We start from the raw sequence: 13835 nt of genomic DNA on the forward strand, positions 1-13835 counted from the left end.
AGATCTCTCTCTACACCACTCTCCTTAACTCAGAATGACATCAATTTCCTGACTATGCAAAAACTTCATATCTTTGGAGCCCCTGTATGTATGAAATTAAATATGCTCTTCCTTCTGTTAATCTGTCTTATACCAATTTAATTATTATATTAGTCAAAGAATCTAGAAGGGAAGAAGGGAATAGTCCTCCACCCTCACAAAGGTTTAGAATGTTTTTACATCTTTCTTTGGAATTCAGCTTTTTTGGAAAACCCGTTAATTAATTTCTATCTAGAACTCTATCTGAAGACTCCTATCTACCTTCAAAATAGTTTCTTTCTATTGATTGGCATTTAGCATTTTAAATTCTCACCTTTGTTTCATTCTATCATCTGGCTGCTTCTTATCTTGATATATAGATAGAAACTCCTAGAAGTGTTTTTCATTTATTCAAGTTTCATTTTCAGTTGTGGTTTTTTTTTGAGTCCTAGCTATTATGTTCTACTTTTGTTCTTCATCACTTTTCGGTACTAATCAGTCTACAGTTTACTGCTTCAATCAAGGATTGCATTTACCAATCAAGTTTTCCATTTACATGTAATTACTCTTTATCTTAAATTGATTTTTCTCCATAACTGCTTTCTCTATTTTTATGGATACAGCATCTTCTTATATCTTTTGGGGAATATAAAACAGAAATTTTCTATAATTGCCTCCTGTTCTCTTGCATATGTCTGAAGAGAAAAAGAGAGTGAAAGAGAATAAAATTAATTCTCTGAAATTTAAATATTTACCTAAGATCTGCTATATTATTATTATCTTTAATTGTTCTTGTGTTCTTTTGCTGTTTGTGCTCATGTGCTCAGTCATGTCTGACTCTTTGTAACTCCATGGACTGTAGCCCACCAGGTTCCTCTGTCCATGAGATTTCCCAAGCAGGAATACTGGAGTAGGTTGCTGTTTCCTACTCAATGGGATCTTTCCAACTCAGGGATCGAACCTGTGACTTGTATGGCTCTTACACTGCAGGCAGATTCTTTACCTACTTTGACATCAGGAAAGCCCTTTTGTTGTTTTCTCACTTGCAAAATAGTGCAGTATTTTGTTCTTTGAGGAAGTTAAAATGTGCTGGATTTACTCTAACGATCTATTCAGCAAATACTAATGGAATACTTTCTGTGTGTGCCTGTAACTCTTCTAGACTCCATATACAACAGTGAAATAATTGGAAAGATTTTATCTCTTCAAGCTGACATAGGATAAAGCAGCACTCTCCAATAGCTTTCTGCAATGATAGAAATTGTTCACTCTAGTACCACCTAGCCACATTTAGATATTATGGTAGAAAAGTATTGAATTTCTTCTTAATGTGAGTACTATGACAAGGAAGAACACCTTAAATTTTATTTAAATTTATAGCTAAATTATCAATTTATAGTTACTGCCTATTTACAGAAACATCCATATGTAGAGGATGAGTGATAGACAATAAATAAGAAAAAACAAAAAAGGTATTTTTAGATAAGGAGCAGTTCTGAGAGCAAAATAAAGCAGTGAAAGAAAGAGACAATGACTTGGATGGAACACACTGTCTTTAAATTGTGTAATAAGAAAAGCTAAGAAGTGAATTGACATCTGAATAATATGAAGGGGTCACCTATGCAAAAATTTACTACACATATTTTTAAGCATAACAAAGACTGAAAGTAGAGGTTCTGAGAGAGAAGCAAGTAGATATGTGTGTATATAGAGAGAGATAGCTATCTTGCTCTCTCTATATAAATATATATATATATATATACACACACACATATATTCCTACAAATGTATAAACTTCTTTCAAAATTTCTAGTACATATTTGTAGGAAAACTATTCTAACACCTAGCTTTCATCATAACCATGTCTAAGTATGCTTATTATAAATATACTCTATTTCTCAACTATGGAGAGTCATCTGAAATAAGTTTGCTACATAATTGTACAAGGGTTTTATAAGTCTCACCTGTTCATATAGGTGATCTTTCTTGAAACAATATCCAAATATGGGTGTTAGTTTTATTAAATACTAATTTTTATAATTCTAATAATAATTGACTCATTTTTCCTAAGTGTATAATAATCCAGTCTTCTTTCCATTAAAATCTAGTTATATTGAAACATAGGCTTATAAAATTTGGAGACCTCTTTTGCAGGAAATAAGAATTATTAACAAAATTAACTACATGAGTGACTATTTAAAATAAAAAAATCAAACTAAATTATATATTTTTACAAGCTTGAAAAAACCTTAATATCATCAAAACATAACATATATTAAACATTATTATAATTTATTATGCCTGATATAAGCTTCAGTTCAGTTCAGTTGCTCAGTCCTGCCTGACTCTTTGCAACCCCATAGACTGCAGTACGCCAGGCTTTCTTGTCTATCACCAACTCCTGGAGCTTGCTCAAACTCATGTCCATCGAGTTGGTGATGACATCCAACCATCTCGCCCTTCTCCTCCTGCCTTCAATCTTTCCCAGCATCAGGTCTTTTCCAATGAATCAGTTCTTTGCATCAGGTGGCCAAAGTATTGGAGTTTCAGCTTCAGCATCAGTCCTTCCAATGAATATTCAGGACTGATTTCCTTGAGGATTGACGGGTTTGATCTCCTTGCAGTCCAAGTGATTCTAAAGGGTCTTCTCCAACACCACAGTTCAAAAGCATCGATTCTTTGGCACTCAGCTTCTCACATCCATACATGACAACTGAAAAAACCCATAGCTCTGACTAGATGGACCTTTGGTGGCAAAGTAATGTCTCTGATTTTTAATATGATGTCTAGGTTGGTCATAGATTTTCTTCCAAGGAGCAAGTGTCTTTTAATATCATGGCTGCAGTCATCAACTGCAGTGATTTTGGAGCCCAGAAAGATAAAGTCAGCCACTCTTTCCATATCTATTTGCCATGATGGGACCAGATGCTATGATCTTAGTTTTCTGAATGTTGAGTTTTAAGCCAACTTTTTCACTCTCCTCTTTCACTTTCATCAAGAGGCTCTTTTGCTTTCTGCCATAAGGGTGGTGTCATCTGCATATCTGAGGTTACTGATATTTCTCCCGGCAATCTTGATTCCAGGTTGTGCTTCATCTAGCCCAGCATTTCACATGATGTACGCTGCATATAAGTTACATAAGCAGGGTGACAATATACAGCCTTGACGTACTCCTTTCCCAATTTGGAACCAGTCTGTTTTTCCATGTCCAGTACTAAGTGTTGCTTCTTGTCCTGCATACAGATTTCTCAGGAGGCAGGTCAGGTGGTCTGATATTCCCATTTCTTTAAGAATTTCCCACTGCTGTTTGTGACCCACACAGTCAAAGAAAAAACTTAGAGTATTTTTATCCTAAAATTATTTTTTGTAGATGTTTTGGTTGCTTCTTCCTATGTCAACTATTTTTTTAATTTCATATTCTATAGAATGAAGAGAATATAATTATGATGTTCTCCTCAAGCCTTGCTCATTTTTATTTATTTACATTAAAGGCAGTTTAGGAAAAGCCAATAGCCTCATAATTTGTTTCTGGCAAAGCTGTATTCTTAACTTACCCTTTCAGTTTTTACTCAGAATGTGCTTCTTTTGGCATGGCCTACAAGCCTCCTTTTGAAGCAACTCTACCAGCAGGGCTGAGACCTCACTACTCACACTTCCCATGAGCTGGATGTGGAAGTGAGGGTGGTAGGTTAACAGGAAGCAGAGAGTTGGTTGTTGACAGCCAGACAAATATGGCAGTAACTTGAGCAACCTAACTTTCTTTGTCGAAAGTGAAGTGAAGTCGCTTAGTCATGTCCGACTCTTCACAACCCCATGGACTGTAGCCCACCAGGCTCCTCCATCCATGGGATTTTCCAGTCAAGAGTACTGGAGTGGGTTGCCATTTCTTTCTCCAGGGGATCTTCCCGACCCAGGGATCGAACCTGGTCTCGTGCATTGTAGGCAGACGCTTTACCATCTGAACCACCAGGGAAGTCCTTTCTTTGTCGAAGACAGTGACAAACCTCTGACACTTGTGTGGCAATTCTGTTCCCTCTTGGCATTTAGTTGAAGAGAATAGAAATAGCCTCGGGAGCAACCTCTGTCAAGTTAAGAGATTCCCAGGGGACTCAGTGGTAAAGAATTTGCCTGCCAATGGAAGAGAGGTGGGTTTGGGCTCTGGGTCAGGAAGATTCACTGGAGAAGGAAATAGTAACCCACTCCTAGCTGGTTTCATATGTTATCTGGGAACTCTTGGGGTTGGAAACAAACAAGGGTGAGCTTACAATTTTCCTCACAATTTCCACACTGGGAAATTGTCAAGTACAGTGTACCTTGGGCTTTGATTTTCATCTCGTTGCCTAATTTAGACCATCAGTTCAGTTCAGTTCAGTCGCTCAGTCGTGTCTGACTCTTTGCAACCCCACGAATTGCAGCATGCCAGGCCTCTCTGTCCATCACTAACTCCTGGAGTCTACCCAAACCCATGTCCATCGAGTCGGTGATGCCATCCAACCATCTCATCCTCTGTCGTCCCCTTCTCCTCCCGCCCCCAATCCTACCCAGCAGCAGAGTCTTTTCCAATGAGTCAACCCTTCGCATGAGGTGGCCAAAGTATTGGAGTTTCAGCTTCAACATCAGACCTTCCAATGAACACCTAGGATTGATCTCTTTTAGGATGGATTGATTGGATCTCCTTGCAGTCCAAGGGATTCTCAAGAGTCTTCTCCAACACCATAGTTCAAAAGCATCAATTCTTCGGCGCTCAGCTTTCTTCACCGTCCAACTCTCATATCCATACATGACCACTGGAAAAACCATAGCCTTGACTAGACAGACCTTTGTTAGCAAAGTAATGTCTCTGCTTTTAAATATGCTATCTAGGTTGGCCATAACCTTCCTTCCAAGGAGTAAGCGTCTTTTAATTTCATGGCTGCAATCACCATCAGCAGTGATTCTGGAGCCCCCAAAAATAAAGTCTGACACTGTTTCCACTGTTTCCCCATCTATTTGCCATGAAGTGATGGGACCAGATGCCATGATCTTAGTTTTCTGAACGTTGAGCTTTAAGCCAACTTTTTCACTCTCCTCTTTCACCTTCATCAAGAGGCTCTTTAGTTCTTCTTCACTTTCTGCCTTAAGGGTGGTGTCATTCGCATATCTGAGGTTATTGATATTTCTCCCGGCAATCTTGATTCCAGCTTGTGTTTCTTCCAGCCCAGCGTTTCTCATGATGTACTCTGCATATAAGTTAAATAAGTAGGGTGACAATATACAGCCTTGATGTACTCCTTTTCCTATTTGGAACCATACCCACCTTCAGTTCTATATGCAGTACTGACTTTCAGCTTCTTTCTGCTGATGTCACCTCTGATTCTTGGATGGGATTCTTAAAAAAAAAAAAAAAAGAAGTTCAGTCTGATCTCTATATTCAGGGTCCACTTCTAGTCTTCAGAAATGAAGCCACACGTTCTTGTTTCAGGACTTTATCCCACTAATAAGGCCACTTTAAGCATGCCCTTTCCTGAATACTTCTTAGACATAAATTTGATATTAGGCTTCTCTGTACCTAGATTTCATAGGCACTATATTAAAATTCTCTCCAGTGTTATTGTAAAGTCAAATGCCACAGCATTCTCAGCTCTCATGACACCTTCCAACTTTTCTATAAAAAGTTAGTTGTCTGCACCTTCAGCCTTTTCTGTTTTCCCATCAAGGTACAAGGTGATGGTCTAACAATCATTAGTAAAGTTGCTTGGTAGTTATTCAGGTCTTTTATATTCTGCTTAAATTTTTATCTATGCATTTTATCAATTATTAAGCTAGAATTATTTAGTTCAGTTCAGATCAGTTCAGTCGCTCAGTCGTGTCTGACTCTTGCGACCCCATGAATGGCAGCACGATAAGCCTCCCTGTCCATCACCAACTCCCAGAGTTTACCCAAACCCATGTCCATCGAGTCGGTGATGCCATCCAACCATCTCATCCTCTGTCATCCCCTTCTCCTCCTGCCCCCAATCCTTCCCAGCATTAGGGTCTTTTCCAATGAGTCAACTCTTTGCATGAGGTGGCCAAATTTAGAATTATTTAGTATGTGAATACAAATGTGAAATTGTCTGTTTCTCCTTTCAGTTTTGACAAATTTTGTGCCAGGTATTTAAAACTCTATTATTAAGTGCAAGAAAAATTGGGATTATTATGTTCTCTGGATTAAATATCTCCTTTATAAATAAGAAATGAATTTATTATCTCTGGTAATATTCTTTGGCCTAGTGACATGTGTCATAATATTCTACAATAGTATTCTTTTTTAAAAAAATTAGTTTATTTATCTATTTTTTAACTTTACAGTATTGTATTTGTTTTGTCATAGATTGACATGAATCCACCATGGGTGCACATGTGTTCCCCTTCCAGAACCCCCCTCTCTCTTCCCTCCCCATCCCATCCCTCCAGGTCATCCTGGTGCACCAGCCCCGAGCACCCTGTATCATGCATCGAACCTGGACTGGTGATTCATTTCACATATGATAATTTACATTCTTCAATGTGATTCTCCCGTATCTTCCTGCCCTCACCCTCTCCCATAGAGTCCATAATACTGTTCTACATATCTGTGTCTCTTTTGCTGTCTCGCATAAAGTGTTATCTTTACCGATTTACTAAATTTCATATATATGTGTTAGTATACTGTATTGGTGTTTTTCTTTCTGGCTTACTTCACTCTGTATAATAGGCTCCAGTTTCATCCACCTCATTAGAACTGATTCGAATGTATTCTTTTTAATGGCTGAGTAATATTCCATTGTGTATATGTACCACAGCTTCCTTATCCATTTGTCTGCTGATGGGCATCTAGGCTGCTTCCATGTCCTGGCTATTATGAACAGTGCTGTGATGAACACTCGGGTACACGTGTCTCTTTCAATTCTGGTTTCCTCAGTGTGTATGCCCAGCAGTGGGATTGCTGAGTCAGACACAAAATAATTTTAGACTTACAGAAAAGTTACAAAGACAGTATAGATTCTAACTCTACACTTTTGTTTCACCTTCTGCTAATGTTAAGAAGTTATATCATTGTGGTACATTTGTCAAAACTGAGATTAACACTAGTTCATTACTATTAAATAAATGACAAACAATTTTTGTATTTCACCAATTTCACAAGTAACGTCATTTCTGTATTCCAAGATCAAACACATGATATCACACTGCATTTAGTCATATTTCCATCTCCTCCTCAGATCTGTGGCAGTTTTTCGGTCTTTCCTTGTCTTCCATGATCTTTACTGTACTGAAGAGAGTTTGATCTTTTATTTAGTAAAAAGTCTTTGTTTGTTTTCCTCTGATGATTTTTTTAGTGTTTAGATGGGGATTATAGGTTTGAGGGAAGACAATCACAGAGGAAAAGTGCCCTTTTCATCATGTAATATTAGAGGGGTACAAAATATGAACATGGTATTACCAGTGATGTCACCTTTTAGTGCATAAGTTAAGGTAATATTAAGGTGTTTCAGCCTGGTCTATTCATTTCAAAGTTACTATCCTCTCTTTTTCCATACTCTATTCTTTGGGATTGAATCTCTAAGTCAAATCCATACTCAAGTGAGGTGGGAAGTGGAAAGGGTGACTGAGCTTATCTCCTCGGAAAAGAAATTATCTAGATAGATCATTTGGAAACCTTTTCTATGGAAAAATTTTCTGATTCTCTCTTTTTATTCATTTCTGCTATTGTTCAGTCACTAAGTCATATCTGACTCTTTGTGAAGCCATATACTGCAGCATGCCAGACTTCCCTGTCATACACTGTATCCTGGAGCTTGCTCAAAGTCATGTCCATTGAATCCATGATGCCACCCAACCATCTCATCCTCTGCTTACTCCTTCTCCTGTTGCTTTCAATCTTTCCCAACATCAGAGTGTTTTCCAATGAGTTTGCCCTTTGCATCAAGTGCCCAAAGTATTGGAGCTTCAGCTTCAGCATCAGTCCTTCCAATGAAAATTCAGGGTTGATTTCCTTGGGGATTGATTGGTTTGATCTCCTTGCTGTTCCACGGTCTCTAGAGAGTCTTCTCTAGACCACAATTTGAAAGCATCAATTTTTCAGTGCTCAGCCTTCTTTGTGGTCCAACTCTCACATCTATACATGACCACTGGAAAAATATCAGGTTTGAGAATATGGACTTTGTCTGCAAAGTGATATCTCTGCTTTTTAATATACTGTCTAGGTTTGTCATAGCTTTCCTTCCAAGGACAAACATCTTTTAATTTCATGGCTGCGATCATGGTTTGCCGTGATTTTGGAGCCCAAAATAATAAAATTGGTCACTGCTTCCACCGTTTCCCAATTTATTTGCCATGAAATGATGGGACTGAATGCCAGGATCTTAGTTTTTGAATGTTGAGTTTTTAAGTCAACTTTTTCACTTTTCTCTTTCACCCTCATCAAGAGGCTTTTTAGTTTCTCTTCACATTCTGCCATTAGAGTGGTATCATCTGCATATCTGAGGCTGTTGATATTTCTCCTGGCAATCTTGATTCCAGCTTGTGATTCATCCAGCCCAGCATTTTGCATGATGTATTCTGCATATGTTAAATAATCAGAGTGACAATGTAAAACCTTGTCATACTCTTTGCCCAGTTTTATACCAGTCTATTATTCCAGATCTCGTTCTAACTGTTGCTTACTGACCTGCATACAGGTTTCTAAGGAGACAAGTAAGGTGGTCTGATATTCCTATCTCTTTAAGAATTTACTAAGTTTTTTGTGATCCACACAGTTAAAGGCTTTATTGTAGTCAATGAAGCAGAAGCTGATGCTTTTCTGGAATTCTCTTGTTTTTCTATGATCCAGTGAATGCTGGCAATGGGATCTCTGATTCCTCTGCCTCTCTAAATCTGGGTTGTACATCTGGAATTTCTCAGTTCATGAACTATTGAAGCCTAACTTGAAGGATTTTGAGCATAATCTTAGTAGCATGTGAAATTTAGGCAATCATTTATTTATATCAGAATCGATTCATATATTTATTTTGTACTTTGTTTTACAACCAGTACTATGTTGTTTACTTTGCTGCTCAATTTTTTTTTCTTTATCTATGTTTCCTTAGTGATTGATTACAAGAATTACTTCTTTCCTAATAAAGTGGTTCACATAGGTATTTCTATCTTCTAAAGCAATGATTTAGGTGCTTCATAGATTTTGATGTGATGGATTTTAATATTTATTGTTCTCAGTTCAGTTAAGTCAGTTACTTGTGTCCGACTGTTTGTGACCCCATGGACTGCAGCACACCAGGCTTCCCTATCCATCACCAACTCCCAGAGTTTACTCAAACTCATCTCCATTGAGTTGGTGATGCCATCCAACCATCTCATCCTCAGTCATCCCCTTCTCCTCCTGCTTTCAATCTATCCCAGCATCAGGGTTTTTTCAAATGAGTCAGTTATTCTCATGCATCAGGTGGCCAAAGTATTGGAGTTTCAGCTTCAACATCAGTCCTTCCAACGAACACCCAGGACTGATCTCCTTTACGATGGACTGGTTGGATCTCCCTGCAGTCCAAGGGACTCTCAAGAGTCTTCTCCAACACCACAGCTCTAAAGGATCAATTCTTCAGTGCTCAGCTTTCTTTATAATCCAACTCTCACATCCATACATGACTACTGGAAAAACCATAGCCTTGACTAGACGGACCTTTGTTGGCAAAGTAATGTCTCTGCTTTTTAATATGCTGTCTAGTTTGATCATAATTTTTCTTCCAAGGAGCAAGTGTCTTTTAATTTCATGGCTGCAGTCACCATCTGCAGTGATTTTGGAGCCCCCCAAAATAAAGTCACTGTTTCCCCAACTAATTGCCATGAAGTGATGGGACTGGATGCCATGATCTTAGTTTTCTGAATGTTGAGCTTTAAGCCAACTTTTGCACTCTCCTCTTTCACTTTCATCAAGAGGCTCTTCAGTTCTTTTTGCTTCCTGCCATATGGGTGTTGTCGTCTGCATATCTGAGGTTATTGATATTACTCCCAGCAATCTTGATTGCAGCTTGTGCTACATCCAGCCCAGTGTTTCTCATAATGTACTCTACATCTTAAGTTACATAAGCAAGGTGACAATATACAGCCTTGAGGTACTCCTTTCCCAATTTGGAACCAGTCTGTTGTTCCATGTCCAGTTCTAACTGTTGCTTCTAGACCTGCATACAGATTTCTCAGGAGGCAGGTAGGGTGGTCTGGTATTCCCATCTCTTGAAGAATTTTTCAGAGTTTGTTGTGATCCACACAGTCAAAAGCTTTGGCGTAGTCAATAAAGCAGAAACAGATGTTTTCCTGGAACTCTCTTGCTTTTTCAATGATTCAATGGATGTTGGCAATTTGATCTCTTGTTCCTCTGCCTTTTCTAAATCCAGCTTGAACATCTGGAAGTTCACAGTTCACATACTGTTGAAGCCTGGCTTGGAAAATTTTGGGCATTACTTTACTGGCATGTGAGATGAGTGCAATTGTGTTGTAGTTTGAGCATTCTTTGGCATTTCTTTTTTGTTCTCATTATATCTGTAATGTCTTTTGAGATTTCTTTTTCATTTAAAAGTACACCTTTTAAATATGCGGGGGATTTTCTGGAATAATTATTCATTATTGATTCATAGTTTAATCCTATTGTGATCAGAAATAATGCCAAGTATGATTTCAATCCTTTGATATATATTGAGGCTTATTTTATGGTCCAGAATATGGTTCATCTTTTTGGTAGTTTATATGTTTTAGTCAACTGAAGTATACTACAAAAATCCTAAAGGCCAATTAGGTCAAATTGGTTTTTACTGTTCTTGAGGTATTTCATATTAGCTGTTTTTTTATTTACTTCTTCTATCAAATACTAAGAAAGGAGTGTTCATAACTCTAACTACACTTGTGGCTTTATCTATGTTTTCCTTTCAGTTCCATCAGGTTTTCCTTCATGTATTTTGAGCTCTGTTATTATACTCATACACGTTTAGGATTGTCTTCTTGATAAATTAGCCCTCTTTTCATCGTGTAATTTACTTCTCCATTCCTATTAATCCATGTTCTAAATGTCGGTTTCTCTAATATTAACATATCAACTCCAGAAGTTTTTATCTTTTAATTCATCTTTGTTACAAAATGTCATCTCTTTTGTAGACAATATATTTGGATATTGCATTTTTAACCTATCAGATGATCTATAGCTTTACATTTGTTTGTTTATACAAATATAATGCAATTTAAAGTAATTGTTGCATTGTTGGGTTTAAATTTGCATTCTTGCTATTTGTCTTACACTTGTTCTATGTAACATTTTTTCTTTTTTTCTCTTTCCTTGAACTTTTTAAAATTAGTTGATTTTTAGAGATGATCAATTTTATCATCAACATTGACTTTTTAGTTTCTTTTTAAACATTTGATCTAGCTTTATAATACACATCTATAACTTTACTGTCTTCCCAAAACTTCATATACTGTATTAGAACTGCAGAATATACTGAGATTTTCCTCTCTAAGTATTTTGCACTTTTATTATACATATGTTATTTGACTGTGTGGCTCACAATAAACTGGAAAATTCTGAAACAGTTGGAAATACCAGACCACCTGACCTGCCTCTTGAGAAATCTGTATGCAACTCAGGAAGCAACAGTTAGTACTGGACATGGAACAACGGACTGGTTCCAAATAGGAAAAGAAGTATGTCGAGGCTGTATATTGTCACCGTGCTTATTTAACTTATATGCAGAGTTGAGATGTATTTAACTTATATACATTATGAAAAATGCTGGGCTAGGTGAAGCACACACTGGAATCACCATTACCAGGAGAAATATCAATAACTTCTGATATGCAGGTGACACCACCCTTATGGCAGAAATTGAAGAAGAATAAGGAGCCTCTTGATGAAAGTGAAAGAGGAGAGGGGAAAAGTTGGCTTAAAGCTCACCATTCAGAAAATTAAGATTATGGCATCTGGTCCCATCACTTCATGGCAAATAGATGGGGAAACAGTGGCTGACTTTATTTTTTGGGGCTCCAAAATCACTGCAGATGGTGACTGCAGCCATGAAATTAAAAGACGCTTACTCCTTGGAAGAAAGTTATGACCAACCTAGACAGCATATTTAAAAGCAGAGACATTACTTTGCCAACAAAGGTCAGTCTAGTCAAGGCTATGGTTTTTCCAGTAGTCATGTATGGATGTGAGAGTTGGATTATAAAGAAAGCTGAGCACTGAAGAATTGATCCTTTAGAGCTGTGGTGTTGGAGAAGAATCTTGAGAGTCCCTTGGGCTGCAAGGAGATCCAACCAGTCCATCCTAAAGGAGATCAGTCCTGAGTGTTCATTGGAAGGACTGATGTTGAAGCTGAAACTCCAATACTTTGGCTACCTGGTGCATGAGAATAACTGTCTCCTTTGAAAAGACCCTGATGCTGGGATAGATTGAATGCAGGAGGAGAGGAGATGACTGAGGATGAGATGGTTTGATGGCGTCACTGACTCAATGGAGATGAGTTTGAGTAAACTCTGGGAATTGGTGATGGACTGGGAGGCCTGGTGTGCTGTGGTCCATGGGGTCTTGAAGAGTCGGACATGACTTAGTGACTGAACTGCACTGAATTGAACAAACCACACATTTTACTATCTTTTCACTTATCCTTTAAAGAGAATTAAATAGAAAATATATTTATTCTATTTACCCATGTACTTTCTATTTTGGAACTTTTTTATTTCCTTGACATTTGGCTATTTTTAAAATTATATTTCATCTCTATTTTTTCAGCCATTTGACTATGACCTGCCTGGATATAATTTCCTTTATTTTTCCTTTGTTTAGATTTAGTTGACTTTCTTGTGTCTGTAGAATATAGATATCAACATATTGGAAAATTTCTATTATTTTTTTAAGTAATTTACTAATTTTTCCTCTCCCTTTTTCTCTTTCTAATAATCTAATTATAGGTATAATTTACTCATTGATATGCCATTCCTAATGTAAGCCATACTTATTTGTATTGAGTTATCTTCTTGTTATGCTTCATTTTGTATAAATCTTATTGCTAACTCTCCAGGTTCACTAGTTGTTTTTGTTTGTAGTGTTTAATCTTCTTTTAATGTCGTATAACATATTTTTCCCAGGTACTAATTTTTATGTTTCTAACACTTCATTTGGTCTTTTTAATATTTTTCATATGTCTCCAAATCTTACATATATATATATATATTTTTTTCCTGTATGGTTTTGAATCTATTTATGAGATTTAACTTGTCTGCTCATTTCATCATCCTCACCGTTTGTGGATTATTTCTATTAATTGCTATTATGCTTATTCCTGATTATCAGTTATATTCCTGCTTCTTTGCACATTGACAATTTCAGTTCTAGATATTGTAATTTCACATTGTTGGCTGTAGACATTTGTTATATTCCTTCCTGTGGCTCAGATGGTAAAGAATCCGACTGTAATGCAGGAGACACAGGTTCCAAGATTGAGCGACTAACATTTTCTCTTTCAAGGAAGTGGAAACCCACTCCAGTATTCTTGCTTGGAGAATCCCATGGATAGAGAAGCCTGGCTAGCTACACTCCATGGGGTTGCCAAGAGTTGGACATGACTGAGCAACTTTCACTTTTCATTTTTAGAGTATTGAGTTTTATTCTACTACATAGTTACAGTTACTTACAGATTTGTCCCCTTTAAGGCTTGCTTTTAAAGTTTTTGTTTTAATAGTAGTTTCAGAGCATCTTTTATCCCATGTCTAATTTTGTTTTAAAAGCATATTCCTGAAAAGTCTACCCACAGCCCCTTACATTTCCAGATCTCTAC

The sequence above is a fragment of the Giraffa tippelskirchi genome, chromosome 3 (genome assembly GCF_054371585.1).
Source record: "Giraffa tippelskirchi isolate mGirTip1 chromosome 3, T2T-mGirTip1v1.2.pri, whole genome shotgun sequence".
Classification (NCBI taxonomy): Eukaryota; Metazoa; Chordata; class Mammalia; order Artiodactyla; family Giraffidae; genus Giraffa; species Giraffa tippelskirchi.